Source organism: Aegilops tauschii, chromosome 1, assembly GCF_002575655.3.
Source record: "Aegilops tauschii subsp. strangulata cultivar AL8/78 chromosome 1, Aet v6.0, whole genome shotgun sequence".
Taxonomy (NCBI): Eukaryota; Viridiplantae; Streptophyta; class Magnoliopsida; order Poales; family Poaceae; genus Aegilops; species Aegilops tauschii.
Genome location: NC_053035.3, coordinates 483,795,899 through 483,817,606, shown reverse-complemented (window position 1 = coordinate 483,817,606; position 21,708 = coordinate 483,795,899). Strand labels below are relative to the sequence as shown.

The window sequence follows — 21,708 nt, the reverse complement described above, 5'->3', positions numbered from 1 at the left end:
GACGTCTGTCACACTGAGCTTGGCCATATGCTTCTTGAACTGAGCCTTTTCATAGTCGATCTTGTGCTTCATTTCAACAATTTTCTGAGCTAGAGCCAGCTCAGGAGCAATGGCTCCATGGAAGGAGACGCTGAAGCCAATGGGGAGTTGCAGATCATCAAAGCTGAGATTGGGGGTGTCAAACCACTCGTCAATGAAATTGTTCAACACATCCACGTCAAAGAGAGGCAAATCATTGAAGATTTCCGCCTCTTGCGTGCTCTTTATCAGCAGTTCAAGAGCATCATTAGCAAGATCGTCATCACTCGACAGATCAATGGCGTCGTTCTCATTTCTTAGAACAGCAGCAGGGGTCAGTGCTTGACCAGTGGTGTGCATGGGCTTTTTCTTCTTCTTCTCAGACTTGGAGATGCGTGAGAGATCTTCAGACTGCACACTCGGTAAAGGAGGAGCAGTGGCCAGAGGCTTCGCTCGTGAAGCTTTTGGTGCAGTGGAAGGCTTCGAAGCCTTGGGTTTCTTCAGCTTCTTAAGCTTCGGTGGTGCAGGCGCTTCGTCAGAATCAGCGTCATCTGCGGAGTGATCCACGGCAGTCCCTTGAACCATAATGTGAGTGATGAGACCTTCTAGGTTGTAGAAGGGCCCAACAAGATTGTGTTGGAAATATGCCCTAGAGGCAATAATAAAAATGGTTATTATTATATTTCCTTGTTCATGATAATTGTCTATTGTTCATGCTATAATTGTGTTATCCGGAAATCGTAATACATGTGTGAACAAATAGACCATAACATGTCCCTAGTGAGCCTCTAGTTGACTAGCTCGTTGATCAATAGATGGTTACTGTTTCCTGAGCATGGACATTGGATGTCATTGATAACGGGATCACATCATTAGGAGAATGATGTGATGGACAAGACCCAATCCTAAGCATAGCACTAGATCGTGTAGTTCGTTTGCTGAGGCTTTTCTAATGTCAAGTATCATTTCCTTAGACCATGAGATCGTGCAACTCCCGGATACCGTAGGAATGCTTTGGGTGTACCAAACGTCACAACGTAACTGGGTGACCATAAAGGTGCACTACAGGTATCTCCGAAAGTGTCTGTTGGGTTGGCACAGATCGAGACTTGGATTTGTCTCTGGGCCCACTCGGTAATGCATCATCATAATGAGCTCAATGTGACCAAGTGATTGGTCATGGGATCATGCATTACGGTACGAGTAAAGTGACTTGTCGGTAACGAGATTGAACGAGGTATTGGGATACCGACGATCGAATCTCGGGCAAGTAACGTACCGATTGACAAAGGGAATTGTATACGGGATTACTTGAATCCTCGACATCGTGGTTCATCCGATGAGATCATCGAGGAGCATGTGGGAGCCAACATGGGTATCCAGATCCCGCTGTTGGTTATTGACCGGAGAGTCGTCTCGGTCATGTCTGCGTGTCTCCCGAACCCGTAGGGTCTACACAATTAAGGTTCGGTGACGCTAGGGTTGTAGAGATATTAGTATGCGGTGACCCGAAAGTTGTTCGGAGTCCCGGATGAGATCTCGGACATCACGAGGAGTTCCAGAATGGTCCGGAGGTAAAGATTTGTATATAGGAAGTCCAGTTTCGGCCACCGGGAAAGTTTCGGGGGTCACCGATATTGTACCGGGACCACCGGAAGGGTCCCGGGGGTCCACAGGGTGGGGCCACCTATCCCAGAGGGCCCCATGGGCTGAAGTGGGAAGGGAACCAGCCCCTGGTGGGCTGGTGCGCACCCCATGGGCCTCCCCTTGCGCCTAGGGTTGGAAACCCTGGGGGTGGGGGGTGCCCCACCTGACTTGGGGGGCAAGTCCCCCCCTTGGCCGCCGCCCCCCCTTGAGATGGGATCTCCAGGGGCCGGCGCCCCCCCAGGGCCCCTATATAAAGGGGGGAGGGAGGGCTGCGCACCCAAGCCCCTGGCGCCTCCCTCTCCCCCCGTAACACCTCTCCCTCTCGCTGAGCTTGGCGAAGCCCTGCCGAGATCCCCGCTGCTTCCACCACCACGCCGTTGTGCTGCTGGATCTCCATCAACCTCTCCTTCCCCCTTGCTGGATCAAGAAGGAGGAGACGTCTCTCCCAACCGTACGTGTGTTGAACGCGGAGGTGCCGTCCGTTCGGCGCTAGGATCATCGGTGATTTGGATCACGACGAGTACGACTCCATCAACCCCGTTCTCTTGAACGCTTCCGCTCGCGATCTACAAGGGTATGTAGATGCACTCCTTCCCTCTCTTTGCTAGTAAACTCCATAGATTGATCTTGGTGATGCGTAGAAAATTTTAAATTTCTGCTACGATCCCCAACACTGGCATCATGAGCTAGGTCTATGCGTAGTTTCTATGCACGAGTAGAACACAAGTTGTTGTGGGCGTTGATTTTGTCAATTTACTTGCCGTTAATAGTCTTATCTTGATTCGGCGGCATCGTGGGATGAAGCGGCCCGAACCGACCTTACACGTACGCTTACGTGAGACAGGTTCCACCGACTGACATGCACTAGTTGCATAAGGTGGCTAGCGGGTGTCTGTCTCTCCCACTTTAGTCGGATCGGATTCGATGAAAAGGGTCCTTATGAAGGGTAAATAGAAATTGGCATATCACGTTGTGGTTTTGGCGTACGTAAGAATCGTTCTTGCTAGAAACCTATAGCAGCCACGTAAAAGTTTGCAACAACAATTAGAGGACGTCTAACTTGTTTTTGCAGCAAGTGTCATGTGATGTGATATGGCCAGAAGGATGTGATGAATGATATATGTGATGTATGAGATTGATCATGTTCTTGTAATAGGAATCACGATTTGCATGTCGATGAGTATGACAACCGGCAGGAGCCTAGGAGTTGTCTTAATTTATTTATGACCTGCGTGTCAACTGAAACGTCATGTAATTACTTTACTTTATTGCTAACCGTTAGCCATAGTAGTAGCAGTAATAATTGGCGAGACAACTTCATGAAGACACGATGATGGAGATCATGATGATGGAGATCATGGTGTCATGCCGGTGACGATGATGAACATGGCGCCCCGAAGATGGAGATCAAAAGGAGCAAAATGATATTGGCCATATCATGTCACTATTTGATTGCATGTGATGTTTATCATGTTTTACATCTTATTTGCTTAGAACGACGGTAGCATAAATAAGATGATCCCTCGCTAAAATTTCAAGAAAGTGTTCCCCCTAACTGTGCACCGTTGCGAAGGTTCGTTGTTCCGAAGCACCACGTGATGATCGGGTGTGATAGGTTCTAACGTTCGCATACAACGGGTGTAAGCCAGATTTACACACGCAATACACTTAGGTTGACTTGACGAGCCTAGCATGTACAGACATGGCCTCGGAACACAAGAGACCAAAAGGTCGAACATGAGTCGTATAGCAGATACGATCAACATAAAGATGTTCACCGATGATGACTAGTCCGTCTCACGTGATGATCGGACACGGCCTAGTTGACTCGGATCATGTAACACTTAGATGACTAGAGGGATGTCTATCTGAGTGGGAGTTCGTTAATAATTTTATTAGATGAACTTTATTATCATGAACTTAGTCTAAAAATCTTAACAATATGTCTTGTAGATCAAATGTCCCACGCTAATGTTGCCCTCAACTTCAACGCGTTCCTAGAGAAAACCAAGCTGAAAGACGATGGTAGCAACTACACGGACTGGGTCCGTAACCTGAGGATTATCCTCATAGTTGCCAAGAAAGCATATGTCCTTGAAGCACCGCTAGGTGATGCACCTGTTTTCCCAGCAACTCAAGACGTTCTGAACGCCTGGCAGTCGCGTAGTGATGATTACTCCCTGGTTCAGTGCGGCATGCTTTACAGCTTAGAACCGGGGCTCCAAAAGCGTTTTGAGCAGCACGGAGCATATGAGATGTTCCAAGAGCTGAAAATGGTTTTCCAAGCTCATGCCCGGGTCGAGAGATATGAAGTCTCCAACAAGTTCTACAGTTGTAAGATGGAGGAGAATAGTTCCGTCAGCGAACACATACTCCAAATGTCTGGGTTGCACAACCGCTTGTCTCAGCTGGGAGTTAATCTCCCGGATGACGCGGTCGTTGAAAGAATCCTTCAGTCGCTCCCACCTAGCTACAAGAGCTTTGTGATGAACTTAATATGCAGGGGATGGAAAGACCATTCCTGAGGTATATTCAATGCTGAAATCAGCGGAGGTGGAGATCAAAAAGGAACATCAAGTGTTGATGGTGAATAAAACCACTAAGTTCAAGAAAGGCGAGGATAAGAAGAACTTCAAGAAAGACGGCAAGGGAGTTGCCGCGCCCGGTAAGCAAGCTGCCGGGAAGAAGACAAAGAATGGACCTAAGCCTGAGACTGAGTGCTTTTATTGCAAGGGAAACGGTCACTGGAAGCGGAACTGCCCAAGTACTTAGCGGATAAGAAGGCCGGCAATACCGAAGGTATATGTGATATACATGTTATTGATGTGTACCTAACTAGCGCTCGTAGTAGCTCCTGGGTATTTGATACCGGTGCGGTTGCTCATATTTTTAACTCAAAGCAGGAGCTGCGGAATAAGCGGAGACTGGCGAAGGACGAGGTGACGATGCGCGTCGGGAATGGTTCCATGGTCGATGTGATCGCCGTCGGCACGCTACCTCTACATTTACCTACGGGATTAGTTTTAAACCTCAATAATTGTTATTTAGTGCCAGCTTTGAGCATGAACATTGTATCTGGATCTCGTTTAATGCGAGATGGCTACTCATTTAAATCCGAGAATAATGGTTGTTCTATTTATATGAGAGATATGTTTTATGGTCATGCCCCGCTGGTCAATGGTTTATTCTTAATGAATCTCGAACGTGATGTTACACATATTCATAGTGTGAATGCCAAGAAATGTAAGGTTGATAATGATAGTCCCACATACTTGTGGCACTGCCGCCTTGGTCACATTGGTGTCAAACGCATGAAGAAACTCCATGCAGATGGACTTTTGGAGTCTCTTGATTATGAATCATTTGACACGTGCGAACCATGCCTCATGGGTAAAATGACCAAGACTCCATTCTCCGGAACAATGGAGCGAGCAACCAACTTATTGGAAATCATACATACTAATGTGTGCGGTCCAATGAGCGTCGAGGCTCGCGGTGGCTATCGTTATGTTCTCACCCTCACTGATGACTTGAGTAGATATGGGTATGTCTACTTAATGAAACACAAGTCTGAGACCTTTGAAAAGTTCAAGGAAATTCAGAGTGAGGTTGAGAATCAACGTGACAAAAAAATAAAGTTCTTACGATCAGATCGTGGAGGGGAATATTTGAGTCACGAATTTGGCACACACTTAAGGAAATGTGGAATTGTTTCACAACTCACGCCGCCTGGAACACCTTAGCATAATGGTGTGTCCGAACGTCGTAATCGCACTTTATTGGATATGGTGCGATCTATGATGTCTCTTACCGATCTACCGCTATCATTCTGGGGTTATGCTTTAGAGACTGCCGCATTCACTTTAAATAGGGCTCCGTCGAAATCCGTTGAGACGACACCGTATGAATTATGGTTTGGAAAGAAACCTAAGCTGTCGTTTCTTAAAGTTTGGGGATGCGATGCTTATGTCAAGAAACTTCAACCTGAAAAGCTCAAACCCAAGTCGGAAAAATGCGTCTTCATAGGATACCCTAAGGAAACCATTGGGTATACCTTCTACCTCAGATCCGAAGGCAAGATCTTCGTTGCCAAGAACGGGTCCTTTCTGGAGAAAGAGTTTCTCTCGAAAGAAGTAAGTGGGAGGAAAGTGGAACTTGATGAGATGACCCCTCTTGAACCGGAAAGTAGCGCAGCACAAGAAAATGTTTCTGTGGTGCCTGCACCGACTAGAGAGGAAGTTAATGATGACGATCATGATCAAGTTACCACTGAACTTCGTAGGTCCACAAGGACACGTTCCGCACCAGAGTGGTACGGCAACCCTGTCTTGGAAATCATGTTGTTGGACAACGATGAACCTTCGAACTATGAAGAAGCAATGGCGGGTCCAGATTCCAACAAATGGCTTGAAGCCATGCAATCCGAGATAGGATCCATGTATGAAAACAAAGTGTGGACTTTGACAGACTTGCCCGATGATCGGCAAGCGATAGAAAATAAATGGATCTTTTAGAAGAAGACGTACGCGAATGGAAATGTTACCATCTATAAAGCTCGACTTGTCGCTAAGGGTTATCGACAAGTTCAAGGAGTTGACTACGATGAGACCTTCTCACCCGTAGCGAAGCTGAAGTCCGTCCGAATCATGTTAGCAATTGCCGCATTCTACGATTATGAAATATGGCAAATGGACGTCAAAACGGCATTCCTTAACGGCTTCCTTAAGGAAGAATTGTATATGATGCAGCCGGAAGGTTTTGTCGATCCTAAGAATGCTAACAAAGTATGCAAGCTCCAGCGCTCAATCTATGGGCTGGTGCAGGCATCTCGGAGTTGGAACATTCGCTTTGATGAGACGATCAAAGCGTTTGGGTTTACACAGACTTATGGAGAAGCCTGTGTTTACAAGAAAGTGAGTGGGAGCTCTGTAGCATTTCTCATATTATATGTGGATGACATACTATTGATGGGAAATGATATAGAATTCTTGGAAAGTATAAAGGCCTACTTGAATAAGTGTTTTTCAATGAAGGACCTTGGAGAAGCTGCTTACATATTAGGCATCAAGATCTATAGAGATAGATCGAAATGCCTCATAGGTCTTTCACAAAGCACATACCTTGACAAGATATTGAAGAAGTTCAATATGGATCAGTCCAAGAAGGGGTTCTTGCCTGTATTGCAAGGTGTGAGATTGAGCACGGCTCAATGCCCGACCACGGCAGAAGATAGAGAAAAGATGAGTGTCATCCCCTATGCCTCGGCCATAGGGTCTATTATGTATGCCATGCTGTGTACCAGACCTGATGTAAACCTTGCCGTGAGTTTGGTAGGAAGGTACCAAAGTAATCCCGGCATGGAACACTGGACAGCGGTCAAGAACATCCTGAAGTACCTGAAAAGGACTAAGGATATGTTTCTCGTTTATGGAGGTGACGAAGAGCTCGTCGTAAAGGGTTACGTCGATGCTAGCTTCGACACAGATCTGGATGACTCTAAGTCACAAACCGGATACGTGTATATTTTGAATGGTGGGGCAGTCAGCTGGTGCAGTTGCAAGCAAAGCGTCATAACGGGATCTACATGTGAAGCGGAGTACATGGCAGCCTCGGAGGCAGCACATGAAGCAATCTGGATGAAGGAGTTCATTGCCGACCTAGGAGTCATTCCCAATGCATCGGGGCCGATGACTCTCTTCTGTGACAACACTGGAGCTATTGCCCTTGCCAAGGAGCCCAGGTTTCACAAGAAGACCAGGCACATCAAGCGTCGCTTCAACTCCATTCGTGAAAATGTTCAAAATGGAGACATAGATATTTGTAAAGTACACACGGATTTGAATGTCGCAGATCCGTTGACTAAACCTCTTCCACGGGCAAAACATGATCAACACTAGAACTCTATGGGTGTACGATTCATCACAATGTAACTAGATTACTGACTCTAGTGCAACTGGGAGACTGTTGGAAATATGCCCTAGAGGCAATAATAAAAATGGTTATTATTATATTTCCTTGTTCATGATAATTGTCTATTGTTCATGCTATAATTGTGTTATCCGGAAATCGTAATACATGTGTGAACACATAGACCATAACATGTCCCTAGTGAGCCTCTAGTTGCTTAGCTCGTTGATCAATAGATGGTTACTGTTTCCTGACCATGGACATTGGATGTCACTGATAACGGGATCACATCATTAGGAGAATGATGTGATGGACAAGACCCAATCCTATGCATAGCACTAGATCGTGTAATTCGTTTGCTGAGGCTTTTCTAATGTCAAGTACCATTTCCTTAGACCATGAGATCGTGCAACTCCCGGATACCGTAGGAATGCTTTGGGTGTACCAAACGTCACAACGTAACTGGGTGACCATAAAGGTGCACTACAGGTATCTCCGAAAGTGTCTGTTGGGTTGGCACAGATCGAGACTGGGATTTATCACTCCGTATGACGGAGAGGTATCTCTGGGCCCACTCGGTAATGCATCATCATAATGAGCTCAATGTGACCAAGTGATTGGTCACGGGATCATGCATTACGGTACGAGTAAAGTGACTTGTCGGTAACGAGATTGAACGAGGTACTGGGATACCGACGATAGAATCTCGGGCAAGTAACGTACCGATTGACAAAGGGAATTGTATACAGGATTACTTGAATCCTCGACATCGTGGTTCATCCGATGAGATCATCGAGGAGCATGTGGGAGCCAACATGGGTATCCAGATCCCGCTGTTGGTTATTGACCGGAGAGTCGTCTCGGTCATGTCTGCGTGTCTCCCGAACCCGTAGGGTCTACACACTTAAGGTTCGGTGACGCTAGGGTTGTAGAGATTCTAGTATGCGGTAACCCGAAAGTTGTTCGGAGTCCCGGATGAGATCCCGGACATCACGAGGAGTTCCGGAATGGTCCGGAGGTAAAGATTTGTATATATGAAGTCCAGTTTCAGCCACCGGGAAAGTTTCGGGGGTCACCGGTATTGTACCGGGACCATCGGAAGGGTCCCGGGGGTCCACCGGGTGGGGCCACCTATCCCGGAGGGCCCCATGGGCTGAAGTGGGAAGGGAACCAGCCCCTGGTGGGCTGGTGCGCCCCCCATGGGCCTCCCCCTGCGCCTAGGGTTGGAAACCCTGGGGGTGGGGGGCGCCCCACCTGACTTGGGGGGAAAGTCCCCCCCTTGGCCGCCACCCCCCCTTGAGATGGGATCTCCAGGGGCCAGCACCCCCCCAGGGCCCCTATATAAAGGGGGGAGGGAGGGCTGCGCACCCAAGCCCCTGGCGCCTCCCTCTCCCCCCCCCCCCCCCCCCGCCGTAACAACCCTCCCTCTCGTTGAGCTTGGCGAAGCCCTGCCGAGATCCCCGCTACTTCCACCACCACGCCGTCGTGCTGCTGGATCTCCATCAACCTCTCCTTCCCCCTTGCTGGATCAAGAAGGAGGAGACATCTCTCCCAACCATACGTGTGTTGAACGCGGAGGTGCCGTCTGTTCGGCGCTAGGATCTTCGGTGATTTGGATCACGACGAGTACGACTCCATCAACCCCGTTCTTTTGAACGCTTCCGCTCGCGATCTACAAGGGTATGTAGATGCACTCCTTCCCTCTCGTTGCTAGTAAACTCCATAGATTGATCTTGGTGATGCGTAGAAAATTTTAAATTTCTGCTACGATCCCCAACAGATTGGGTTCAGCTTCGCGTGTGCCATCGGCACGAGGAGCAGAGGGACCTGGGTTGAAATCTAATCCCTGTGACTTCTTGTTCTCTTTGGCCGAGTTCTTGGCAAACTGAAAGTTGCGCTTGAACAGATTGTCGTCACGACACCAGAGCAACGAAGAAGGGTCAGCATCAGCAGGCTGTGGTCCACGGACCATGCAAGGGTAGAAGCCTTGATCAATGGCTTCAGCTCTGGACCTGGGTGGAAGATTTTTGTGCAAGATGTCTCCCCAGGGTCGCTTGATGGCATTCTTTTCAGCATATTCCCGGGTCACGAACCTGTACTTGTACTATTGTTCTGCCCAATATCTTCGAATCCATTGGATTCGTGTTTTGCGCTGATTGTAGTCCTCCTCTGGATCTGTCTTGTATAGCTCATAGAGGTCAGGTGGAAAATCTCTTTATGTTCCCCCACGGCACTGTTTGCCTCCCTTCCTTGCTGACTTATCTGTGGCCATGTAGTTCAGACTGAATGGCTTCAACACTGTCAAAGGCTTCCGTCTGCTGGTCAGACAGGAACTGGCTTCGGGAGAGTTGATATGATGCTGTAAGAATTCTGCAAATGAATGCAGACTATGAGACCAAGGGATTCTCCCACGGACATGTACCTGTGACAGCATTAGAGATGCGAGGGAAGGGGAAGAGGTCATATGCATTCTCATAAGATTTTGAAGATAAATGAGTTTTGAAGACATTGACCTCATAGCGCGAAGACATTCACTTATATGTTGAGAGTTGGTTCCAGATTTGTACGAATCCAAGAATAGGTACAAGTGAGGAATCTAACTTTGTGCGAAGCATAAGTGAATATTCTAGGCATCATATGAGATGCAAAACAGGATAGATCCAAATTTGTGCAGGCAGAAACCACTTTTGGTAGGAAGACTGAATCTATCGGATCAAAAAGACAGTAAAAAGAGAGTTTTAGTTTACCACACGATGAACTGCTAGAAGGAGTAGAAGATGAGGCCGAGCAGTTCAATCTTCCGTGCCCTAACTTGGCGACGGAGGACACCTACGGCGGCGGCGGAGAAGACGATGTCCGCGGCCGGCGTGAGGACGGCGTCGGTGAGGTCACGGCAGCTAAGCGCTTCGTCACCGGCGTCGTCGAGAGCTAGCGGTGGCGCTAGGGTTTGTCAAGGTGGAGAGGTGGAAGAAGGATTTTTGACCGCGATGGGATGTGCATTTATCAGGAAAGGGACGGCACAGCGCAATTACGCAGGTGCCCCTGGCGGTTCACATCTGAGGGACACGTGGCGAACATGCAACACATTGGGAGTTGTTCCATGTTCCCACTCATGCCTGGACTGTCGGATGGTCGTTCCGGCTTCTCCGGGTTTCAGGCAATAAGAATTGAGCATTTAAAACAGATTTAATGTTTGTCTCTGTATCTTCTGCTGACAAGGACGCAGAGAAGACATTCGACGGCTTTCAACAGAATGCATATGATTTGGATAGATAGAGTTTGAGGTTGAAGCATAGAGAGGTTAGGGTCCGATCACATTCACTTAGTTCAAAAGATTCAAACGAGAAGACATAGCTATAAGTGAATGCTGTAGAGGACAGAACACTAATATATGTATATATCAGAATAAGACCAAATCAACATTTTGAAGATAAACATGGAGTCATGTTAATATTGAAGACAAACTAAATGCGAAGACTTAGCAAATGTAACGCCATGAGAAAAACACTTCAGAAGAAGAATTTGGTGGTGGCTTTACCCACCGTATAGGAAGTATTAGACCCAGACACGGCGCACAATTATCGTGGAGCTCCGAAGTCAAATTCCGCATTAATGTATTCACACTCAGAGTGTAAGTCTTCATTGATTGAAGACATACATTACTTCGTGTGTTGCACATCTAAGTCATCAACATGCATAAGTGTTAGGATGTGTGCCTGATCACAGGACATTCGAGGATTCCAAGATATTTAGCTCACACCGCAACTTGCAAAACCTTTTCTCGTCCAAGGGCTTTGTGAAGATATCTGCCAGTTGCTCTTCAATGTTGACGTGTATGATATCAATATCTTCCTTCATGACATGATCTCTGAGAAAGTGATGACGAATTTCAATGTGCTTTGTCTTCAAGTGCTGAACTGGGTTGTTGGCAATCTTGATGGCGCTTTCGTTGTCGCAGTAGAGTGGTACTTGTTTCAGATGGATGCCATAGTCCTTGAGTGTTTGCTTCATCCATAGAAGCTAAGCGCAGCAAGATCCAGCAGCAATGTATTCAGATTCAGCAATGGAGAGTGATACACAGTTCTGCTTCTTTGAAGACCAACAGACAAGTGATCGTCCCAGAAAGTGACATGTGCCTGATGTAGACTTGTGATCCACCTTGTCGCCAGCATAATTAGCATCCGAGAATCCAACGAGATCAAACTCTGAGCCCTTTGGATACCATAGTCCTAATGTTGGGGTGTAAGCCAAATATCGAAGAATTTGCTTCACAGCTAAGTGATGCGATTCCTTTGGTGTCGCTTGGAATGGAGCACACATGCAAATACTAAGCATAATATCTAGCCTAGATGCACATAAATAAAGTAAAGAACCAATCATGGAGCGGTATACCTTTTGATCGAAATCTTTACCATTGGCGTCAGGACACAGATGACTTTTGGTTGGCATTGGCGTCGTGTAACCTTTGCAGTCTTGCATTCCAAACTTCTTCAGGCAATCTTTGAGATATTTCTCTTGAGATATGAAGATGACATTGCTTTGTTGACAAATTTGAAGACCAAGGAAGAACTTCAGCTCACCCATCATGGACATCTGATATTGCTCTTGCATCATGTGTCCAAACTCATCACTGTATTTCTGGTTGGTGCAGCCGAAGATAATGTCATCCACATATATTTGGCACACAAACAGTTCACCATCATATGTCTTTGTGAAGAGTGTAGGATCTAGGGAACTAGGTTTGAAGCCTTTGCTCTTAAGAAAGTCTTTGAGTGAATCATACCAAGCACGAGGGGCTTGTTTGAGGCCATACAGTGCCTTGTTAAGCTTGTATACCATGTCAGGATGTTTTGGATCTTCAAAGCCAGGAGGTTGTGCAACATACACTTCTTTAATTTTGCCGTTGAGAAATGCACTCTTTACATCCATTTGATACAGAAGGATGTTGTGATGATTTGCATAGGCTAGCAGTATGCGAATGGCTTCAAGCCTCACCACAGGAGCAAATGTTTCATCGAAGTCAATCCCTTCAACTTGAGTGTATCCTTGAGCAACGAGGCGGGCCTTGTTTCTAATGACTTGGCCATGCTCATCTTGCTTGTTGCGATATATCCATTTTGTGCCTATTATGTTGTGCTTGTGAGGGTGAGGACGCTTGACAAGTTCCCAGACATTGTTCAGCTTGAACTGTTGAAGCTCTTCTTGCATAGCTTGAATCCATTCAGGTTCCATGAAGGCTTCAGCAACTTTCTTGGGCTCAGATATTGAGACAAATGCAAAGTTCCCACAGAAATTTGCTAGCTGTGTTGCTCTTGAACGAGTGAGTGGACCTGGCACATTGATGCTATCAATTATCTTCTCAATATGTACTTCATTTGCAACACGAGAATGAACTGGACGATGATTTAGTTCTTGCTGATCATTATCAACGTCAGGAGGATTGTCTTCAGGCTGAGCATTGTCTTCAGGTTGATTGGGTGCAGAAATGATAAGTTCCTCTTCAGGCTGTGCTTCAGACGGTATGATTTCTCCAGTTCCCATTAGCTTGATGGATTCACTAGGTGGAACTTCATCTAGCACATTTGGCAGGTGCTCTCTTTGCGAGCCGTTAGTCTCATCGAACCGCACATCCACAGTTTCAACCACTTTATAGTGAAAGAGGTTGAAGACTCTGTAGGAGTGCGAATCCTTTCTGTAACCAAGCATAAAACCTTCATGTTCTTTCGGTGCAAATTTTGAAGTGTGATGTGGATCCTTGATCCAGCACCTAGCACCAAATACTCTGAAGTAACTGACATTTGGCTTCTTACCAGTGAGGAGTTCATAGGATGTCTTCTTCAGAAGCTTGTGAAGATAAACACGGTTGATGACATGGCATGCAGTATCAATAGCTTCAGGCCAGAACTTTCTTGGAGTCGTGTATTCATCGAGCATCGTCCGTGCCATCTCAATGAGCGTTCTGTTCTTTCGCTCCATGATGCCATTCTGCTGAGGTGTGTACGGAGCTGAGAACTCATGAGTGATGCCCAACGTATCCAGGTAAAGGTCGAGGCCGGTGTTCTTGAACTCTGTGCCGTTGTCACTTCTGATATGCTTGATCTTGACGCCATAGTTGTTCATGGCACGGTTGGCAAAGCGTCTGAAGACATCCTTCACTTCAGTCTTGTAGAGAATTATATGCACCCACGTATATCTTGAATAATCATCAACAATGACGAAGCCATAGAGACAAGCAGTAATAGTGAGAGTAGAGTAGTGAGTAGGGCCAAATAAGTCCATGTGTAGCAGCTCGAAGGGTTGAGATGTCGTCATGATTGTCTTCGAGGGATGCTTGGCCCTTGTCATCTTTCCAGCTTCGCAGGCACCGCACAAGTGATCCTTCTTGAACTTGACGCCCTCGATGCCTATGACATGCTTCTTCTTTGCGAGAGTGTGCAAGTTCCTCATGCCAGCATGCCCTAGCCTTCGATGCCAGAGCCAGCACTCTGAAGCTTTTGCTAGAAGACATACGGCAAGTTGTGGTCCTGCTGAGAAATCTACCATGTACAGATCATCTTTCCGATACCCTTCAAAGACTAGAGACTTGTCAGATTCCATTAGTACAAGGCAATGATATTTTCCAAATATCACAATCATGTTCAAGTCACAAAGCATTGAGACAGATTAAGTTGAAACCAAGGGATTCAACAAGTATCACTTTATCCATGTGCTGATCCTTTGAGATTGCAACTCTACCTAGACCCAATACCTTGCTTTTACCAGTGTCAGCAAATGTGATGTGACTCTTGTCAGATGGACGTAAAGTTGAGTCCATGAGAAGACTTCGATCACCAGTCATATGATTAGTGCATCCGTTGTCCATAATCCATTCTGAAGCATGAGGTGTCATACCCTACAGTACAGTTAGGGGGATAGGCATCACCAAGAGTATTGTGAAGCATAAACATTTGACGCACAAGAGGATTATCAAAGCTCAGATCAAGATTAGGACTGATAGGATGATTGGCAAGCGATTCAGGAACAAAATACATAGTGAGACCATTTGGGCATTTGATCTTGCGCCAAGATGTTTTAGGTCCCCAGCATTAGCATCAGACGCCTTTGATTTTCGGCTGGAGACCTTTCCCTGCAAAAGAAAGTTAATTCTTCTTACCACCCACATCTTCAGGGGTGGCTTAGAAGCAATGAGTCTAAGTGCAGCATCTGAGAACTTCGGCTTTGAAGCCCTAGCAAATAGCCTTGCAGGAGGTGAATAGTACTCATATGAATAAGCAGAAAAGTTCGTAGTTTTATGAACATAGCGGTTTGAAGAAACACGCTCATATTCATAAGTCTGAGTATGATTTCCCTACAAAACATTCGCGTTAGGGTGACTCAGGTGAGTCCTCTGTCTGTATGAAGCCTTTGGACCATATGAAGCCTTTGGTCTGGGATTTGTCTTCTTCCTAGGTGGTGTCATGATGACATTCACAGGAAGATTCTCAAGACAACTTTTGGGAACCCAGATCTTCTTCATAGGTGGCCCATTCCTGCAGTTAGTACCAATATACCTGGCAAACACTTCACCATTCTGATTCTTAAACAGTTTATAGTTTGCATCAAAGGATTCATCAATGATAATAGGGTTAGCACAAGTGAAGCCAGATAAGGTGGATGGATCCACTGAAGGTCCCTTTGCAGCAACCCATGTGGTTTTGGGGTACTGCTCAGGCTTCCAGTAGGAGCCATCAACATTCATTTTCCTCTCGAACCCAACACCCTCTTTCCTAGGGTTTCGGTTCAGAATCTGCTTTTTGAGGACATCGCACAGTATCGGATGCCCTTTGAGACTTTTGTACATCCTTGTTTCAAGCAATGTCTTCAACCTAGCATTTTCATCAGCAATAGTAGTGGTATCCTCAGTAGAGGGGTTAGTTACCACATCAACAGTTGAAGATATTGCAACAGTGGCAGCTGTAGAACATTTAGCAACAGAAGTAGCGTTATCACGCTCAAGGCATTTTAGACATGGTGGTTCAAATCCTTCCTGAGCGGGACTGATTTGTTGAGCGCGAAGTGACTCATTCTCCTTTTGAAGATCTTCATGAGCCGCTCTCAATTTCTCAAGCTCTTGCTTCCTTTGAAGATAATAATAGGAAAGCTTTCATGAGTGGTTGAGAGCGTTTCATGACGACTTTCAAGTTCCTGGTACTTAACATGAAGATTTTTTATGTCTTCAATTAAGGACTGAGAACAGGTCATTTCCGCGTCCAACAGGTCATCGCTTTTGTCTAACAGTTTTTGAGTATGTTCCATAGCTTTCTGTTGTTCAGTTGCAATTTTAGCAAGTGTTTTGTAGCTGGGTTTGGATTCACAATCAGAGTCATCTTCACTTGATGTTTGAAAGTAAGCATCGCGTGATTTTACCTTGGCACCTCGTGCCATGAAGCAGTAGGTGGGAGCAGAGTCGTCCTTGTCATTAGCATCGGCATTGGTGACGGGGCCATTGTCTTCAGTGTTGAAGATGGACTTGGCAACGTAGGCTGTAGCTAGAGCCAGACTTGCAACGCCAGGGTCGGACTCCTCCTCAGACTCCACCTCCGCCTCCTCAGAAGCAGACTCCTCCTCTGAATCCATCTCCTTGCCAACAAAAGCACAAGCCTTTGCCAGATGAGCTCTTCTTATGTGATGAAGACTTGGACGAGGACTTGGAAGAAGACTTTGAGGATTTCTTCTTCTTCTTGTTCTCATTGTCCCACTGTGGACACTCAGAGATGTAGTGTCCAGGTTTCTTGCACTTGTGACATGTTCTCTTCTTGTAGTCATGAGTGGAAGCTTCATCATTTCTTGAGCTGGATCGTGAAGACTTTCTGAAGCCCTTCTTCTTAGTGAACTTCTGGAACTTCTTCACAAGCATAGAAAGATCCTTTCCAACGTCTTCAGGATCACCAGAACTGCAGTCAGATTCTTCTTCAGATGAGGAAACAGCTTTTGCCTTCAAAGCATGAGTTCGGCCATAGTGCGGACCATAGATATCTCTTTTCTCAGATAGTTGGAACTCATGTGTGTTGAGCCTCTCAAGTATGTCAGACGGGTCGAGGTCTTGAAGTCAGGGCGTTCTTGTATCATCAAGGCAAGGGTGTCGAACAAGCTGTCAAGTGATCTCAGGAGTGTCTTGACGATTTCATGCTTGGTGATCTCAGTGGCGCGGCCACCCAGTGGCGGCAGAAAACGAAAAAGGGTGGGTTGTCTAGTCTCGCCATGGGGGTGAGTTTATCCCGAGAGCACGAAGCTCATTTGTGATGTCAGTGAGGCGATCAAACGTGAGCTGGACATTCTCATTGTCGTTTCTCTTGAAGCGGTTGAAGAGGTTGCGAAGAACACTGATCCTTTGATCTCTCTGGGTTGAGACGCCTTCGTTGACCTTGGAGAGCTAGTCCCAGACTAGCTTTGACGTTTCCAGAGCACTCACACGGCCATACTGTCCTTTGGTCAGATGACCACAGATGATGTTCTTGGCGGTAGAATCCAGTTTAATGAACTTCTTGACATCAGCAGGGGTGACACCTTCACCAGTCTTGGGAACACCATTCTTGACGACATACCAGAGGTCGACATCAATGGCTTCAAGATGCATGCGCATCTTATTCTTCCAGTAGGGATATTCAGTTCCATCGAAGATGGGGCAAGCAGCGGAGACTTTGATTATCCCTGCAGTCGACATAGCTAAAACTCCAGGTGGTTAAACCGAATCACACAGAACAAGGGAGTACCTTGCTCTGATACCAATTGAAAGTGCTAGTTATCGACTAGAGGGGGGTGAATAGGCGATTTTTATGAAAGTCTTCAAAACATGAGAGTTTCGAAGACAAACAATAGAAATGAACCTATTGATATGCGGCGGAAGGTAGACTACACTAAGCAAGCCATAGTCAAGTATTCAATGAAGTGAAAGCAAGAAGACTAATAGCAGGTATGTAGTAAAGATCAGGATGGAAGATAGTATGAAGCCAAACAACGATAGTAGTCACATAGTGAATTCAAACAGGTAGTGCAAGCAGGCAATGACTTCACGAAGACAAACTGTAAGTAAAGAGAGGGAGAGGATAGAACCAGTCACTTGGTGAGGACAAAGGATTTGTTGGATCAGTTCCAGTTGCCGTGACAACTGTACGTCTGGTTAGGGAGGCTGAGATTCAACTCAGAAGACCGTGTCTTCACCTTATTCCCCTTGAGCTAAAGACACCCAGTCCTCGCCCAATCACTCTGGTAAGTATTCAAGGTAGACTTCCAAACCTTCACAGACTTCGTTCACCGGCGATCCACAATGACTCTTGGATGCTCAGAACGCGACGCCTAACCAGCTGGAGGATTCACAGTCCTTAAGTGTAACAAGTCTTCATGTCACGCGGACAGAAAGACTTCAGTGATGCCTAAGACTCTTTGGCTCTGGGTGTTTGGGCTTTGTCCTCGCAAGGATTTCTCTCTCTCAAAAGCTCCGGAGGTGGGTTGCTCTCAAACGACAAAAGCCGTGCACTAACTCTGAGCAACCACCAATTTATGGTGTAGGGGTGGGCTATTTATAGCCACTAGGCAACCCGACCTGATTTGTCCGAAATGACCCTGGGTCACTAAGGAACTGACACGTGTTCCAACGGTCAGATTTCAAACACACGTGGCAGCTTGACTTGGGCTACAAGTAAAGCTGACTCATCCAGCTCTGGATAAGATTTGCTCTCATTGTCTTCGCTCGAAGACATAGGATTTTGGTTGAGCATCACTTCAGTCACTCTGACTTTGTTCACTGGGACCCCACTTAACAGTACGGTGGTTCCTATGACTCAACAAAGAAGAAAAGGAAACAATGAAATAACTAAGTCTTCGCGCTCCATAGTCTTCACACGATGTCTTCTTATGTCATAGTCTTCAATGTGAATATCTTCACATACCACCATTGTCTTCAATGTCTTCATACATTTTTAGGGGTCATCTCAGGTAGGTAAACCGAATCAATGAGGGACTACTACCTGTGTTATCCTGCAATTCTCACAAACACATTAGACCCTCAACCAGGTTTGTCGTCAATACTCCAAAACCAACTAGGGGTGGCACTAGATGCACTTACACAAACCCGCATTGATGAGAATCCCGCAATAAAAGGACACGATCGCTGCTTTGACAAGACTTGTCACTAGAGGCTGCGTCTCGAAACGTGAAGCGGGTGGCCGAAAAACGTTTGAAATAATAAAGGGGCCAACGTAACGTTTCGCCGAAAAACTATCAGTAGACATGCCTTATTTTGATTAAGTATGTGCCCTTGTGGTTGAGGGTTGTAACTGTTATACACAGCCAGGTACAGTTCTCGTGTTCAGAAGACTGCTTTGAAGTATTCAGAGGAGGAACCCGCCTTGCAATGTTGAAGACAATCTGCGTCTCGAACACATCGTCATCGAAAGACTGGTTCAGGGGCTACTGAGGGAGTCCTCGATTATGGGGTCCTCGGGTGTCCGGGCTATGCGATATGGGCCGGACTGATGGGCTGTGAAGATACAAGGTAGAAGTCTTTCCCCGTGTCCAGATGGGACTCTCCTTTGCGTGGATGGCAAGATTGACGCTCGGATGTGTAGTTTCCTTTCTCTGTAAACCGACTCTGTACAACCCTAGGCCCCTCCTGTATCTATATAAACCGGAGGGTTTAGTCCGTAGAGGCTAAGACAAATCATATAGGCTAGACATCTAGGGTTTAGCCATTATGATCTCGAGGTAGATCAACTCTTGTAACCCCTATACTCATCAAAGTCAATCAAGCAGGAAGTAGGATATTACCTCCATTAAGAGGGCCCAAACCTGGGTAAACATCGTGTCCCCTGTCTCCTGTTACCTTCGATCCTCAGACGCACAGTTCGGGACCCCCTACCCGAGATCGACCGCTTTTGACACCGACAGCCGTCTTCTTGCCTCTCTTCCTTTGAAGTTCACGGTATTGATCTTTGAACTTAGGGAAATTGTTGATGAGCGTCCAAGAATGCGTGAGAGTGAATGGCTTGTCATTGTGTCGGGCCTTGAATGCTTCCAAAGATTGAAATGCCTACACGATCAACAACAATTGAACATGCAAACATATGGAAGGCCAAAGTCTCATGGCCATAGCAATGAAAGATAAGAGAGCATAACATGGCCCCAATGCTGAGACCACTCACGGGACGTGCTTCAACGCTCTCAAGTGCGGCACAATACTTGTTGCATTCTTGTTGGATGAACAACCACCTCTTTTGAATCGAGGTGATGCCATGGTCGCTCGTAAATTGGTAGGGCGCAAACAACTTTCTTTCATGGAATGTTTTGTGAACTCTTGTCCAAAAAACAAGTCCCTTTTGTTGCGCACTGGTCCTCAGATCTTTGGCAAATCAACTTGTCCTCCTCTTGTGAGTATGATCCCGTACGAATGCTCTTCTTCCTCTTTTGTGCTTCCGCTCTTTGGGTGAGCTCGTCGATGAACAATGGCTCACCCCCAATATCAATGCATTCCTCTTCATCACCATCACCTTCGCAATAGATGTCATCATCTTCATGCCACGAGTCACCATGGTCGTAGTCAGCATGGTCGTGGGCCTCAATGTCTTCATCAGCACCGTACTGGGCGCGGCCATCCTGACTTTGGGTCTCATCGGGATCGTAGGCACCGCCATGCCCACCCTCCTAGATGACATTCTCCATGAACTGGTTGTAGAAGGGATCGTCGACCGTTGGCGTTGGTGTTGGCATTTCGTCAAACAGGACACGGGGCGACAGCATGGTGCCCGTAGACGGCGTCCGTGCTTGCTTTCTTTGCATCTCGACGGACGGCCAGCCACCGCTGCTGGACCCCGGTGTGACGTTGAGGTCGATGACGACCGAGGGGCGCGGGGTGGATGGCACGATCACGCCAATGTCCGCCGACCCCAAGAAACGGGTCTGGCCTTCGTACCTTGGCGGAGGAAAACCGGGCGACAAAGGCGTGGTCCGCGACGTCGGCGAGGGGCACTGCGGAGGCTGGGCGACCGAAGAGCCTGTGCTCGTCGGGCCAACTGGCGCTGCCGAGAAACTCGCTGGACAACAAATTTCAAGCATGGGGAGGACGTGCGCTTTGTTGACGATGTCCTCCTTCTCGTCGACCTCGGCCTTGCGCCGCGCGGCCTCCAACGCAGCGCGCTCGACAGCGAACTTGGCCGCGGCGTTCTTGCCCTTGACGACCGCCCTCCGGTTCCTCCTCTTCGCCGATTCCGCGTCCATCTTTGCGAGCTCCGCCGGCGTGAGTTCCGACCACGGCTTCTTCGGACCCTTGGCCGCCTTCTTCTTCACCTTTCCGGGTGGGTCGACGTCCTGGCCGCCGGAATTCGGTGGGGCATCGGCCATGGGCGGGGAAGGCGGTGGGGGGGACGTGTGAGGGTTTGTGGGGAAATGACGCGAGATGGGGCGCCGGGCTGGTGCTTTGTGCCACCGACGGGCGGGCCAGGGGAGGACAAGCGCGCGCGTCCCGCCTTTCCACGCGCTGTCCGTTTCACCTCAAAAGCGGCCCAAACTTGGGCCCGGGATGGGTCGAAAGAGAACATAAAACGGACAAAAGTCCGTTTGCGTCCGCGCGCTGGGCTGTCTGGTTTGTCCATTTTACCTCAAACGGGCGCACCCGGACATGATGGGGTCGCGCGCTGGAGTTGGCCTTACAATGTGGCACTGGTCCAAATAGGGTCTTCGCAGAATTGCTCTCTCCTTTGCAACAGGGTCATCTCATCCCTTGACTTTGCGCACCAAAGCTCAGCATGCCAATGTACTAATGCACGGAAACACATTACTTTTATATCTGACCAATCTCATATGTAGCAGTTGATCTACGGATTCTCTCTTACTGTAAACGGTGAGAGACAAGACATGTTCTGATCATCTGAATGAATGCCACATCAAATAACATTAGCATGTCTATCTGCATTAATCTGGCCAAAGAAATACAGTACGATTTCAGTAAGTGGCACATGACCACTTTAGAATCGTTGCAATTTTCTCGGAGAAAAAGAATAAATCCTCATCAGATCAATCCAACATCCGCAAGAATAAGTCTAAGATAACACCGCATGCAAAATCACTTTCAGCATCTAACAACAGGACATGAGGTTTCATACT

General features: G+C 47.1%; 1 pseudogene; it reads right to left on the bottom strand.

Moving 5' to 3' along the window:
* LOC120972852 (uncharacterized) overlaps positions 1 to 21,197 on the bottom strand; it is a 60,134-nt pseudogene extending 38,937 nt beyond the window's left edge.
* Between the last annotated feature and the right edge of the window lie 511 nt (positions 21,198 to 21,708).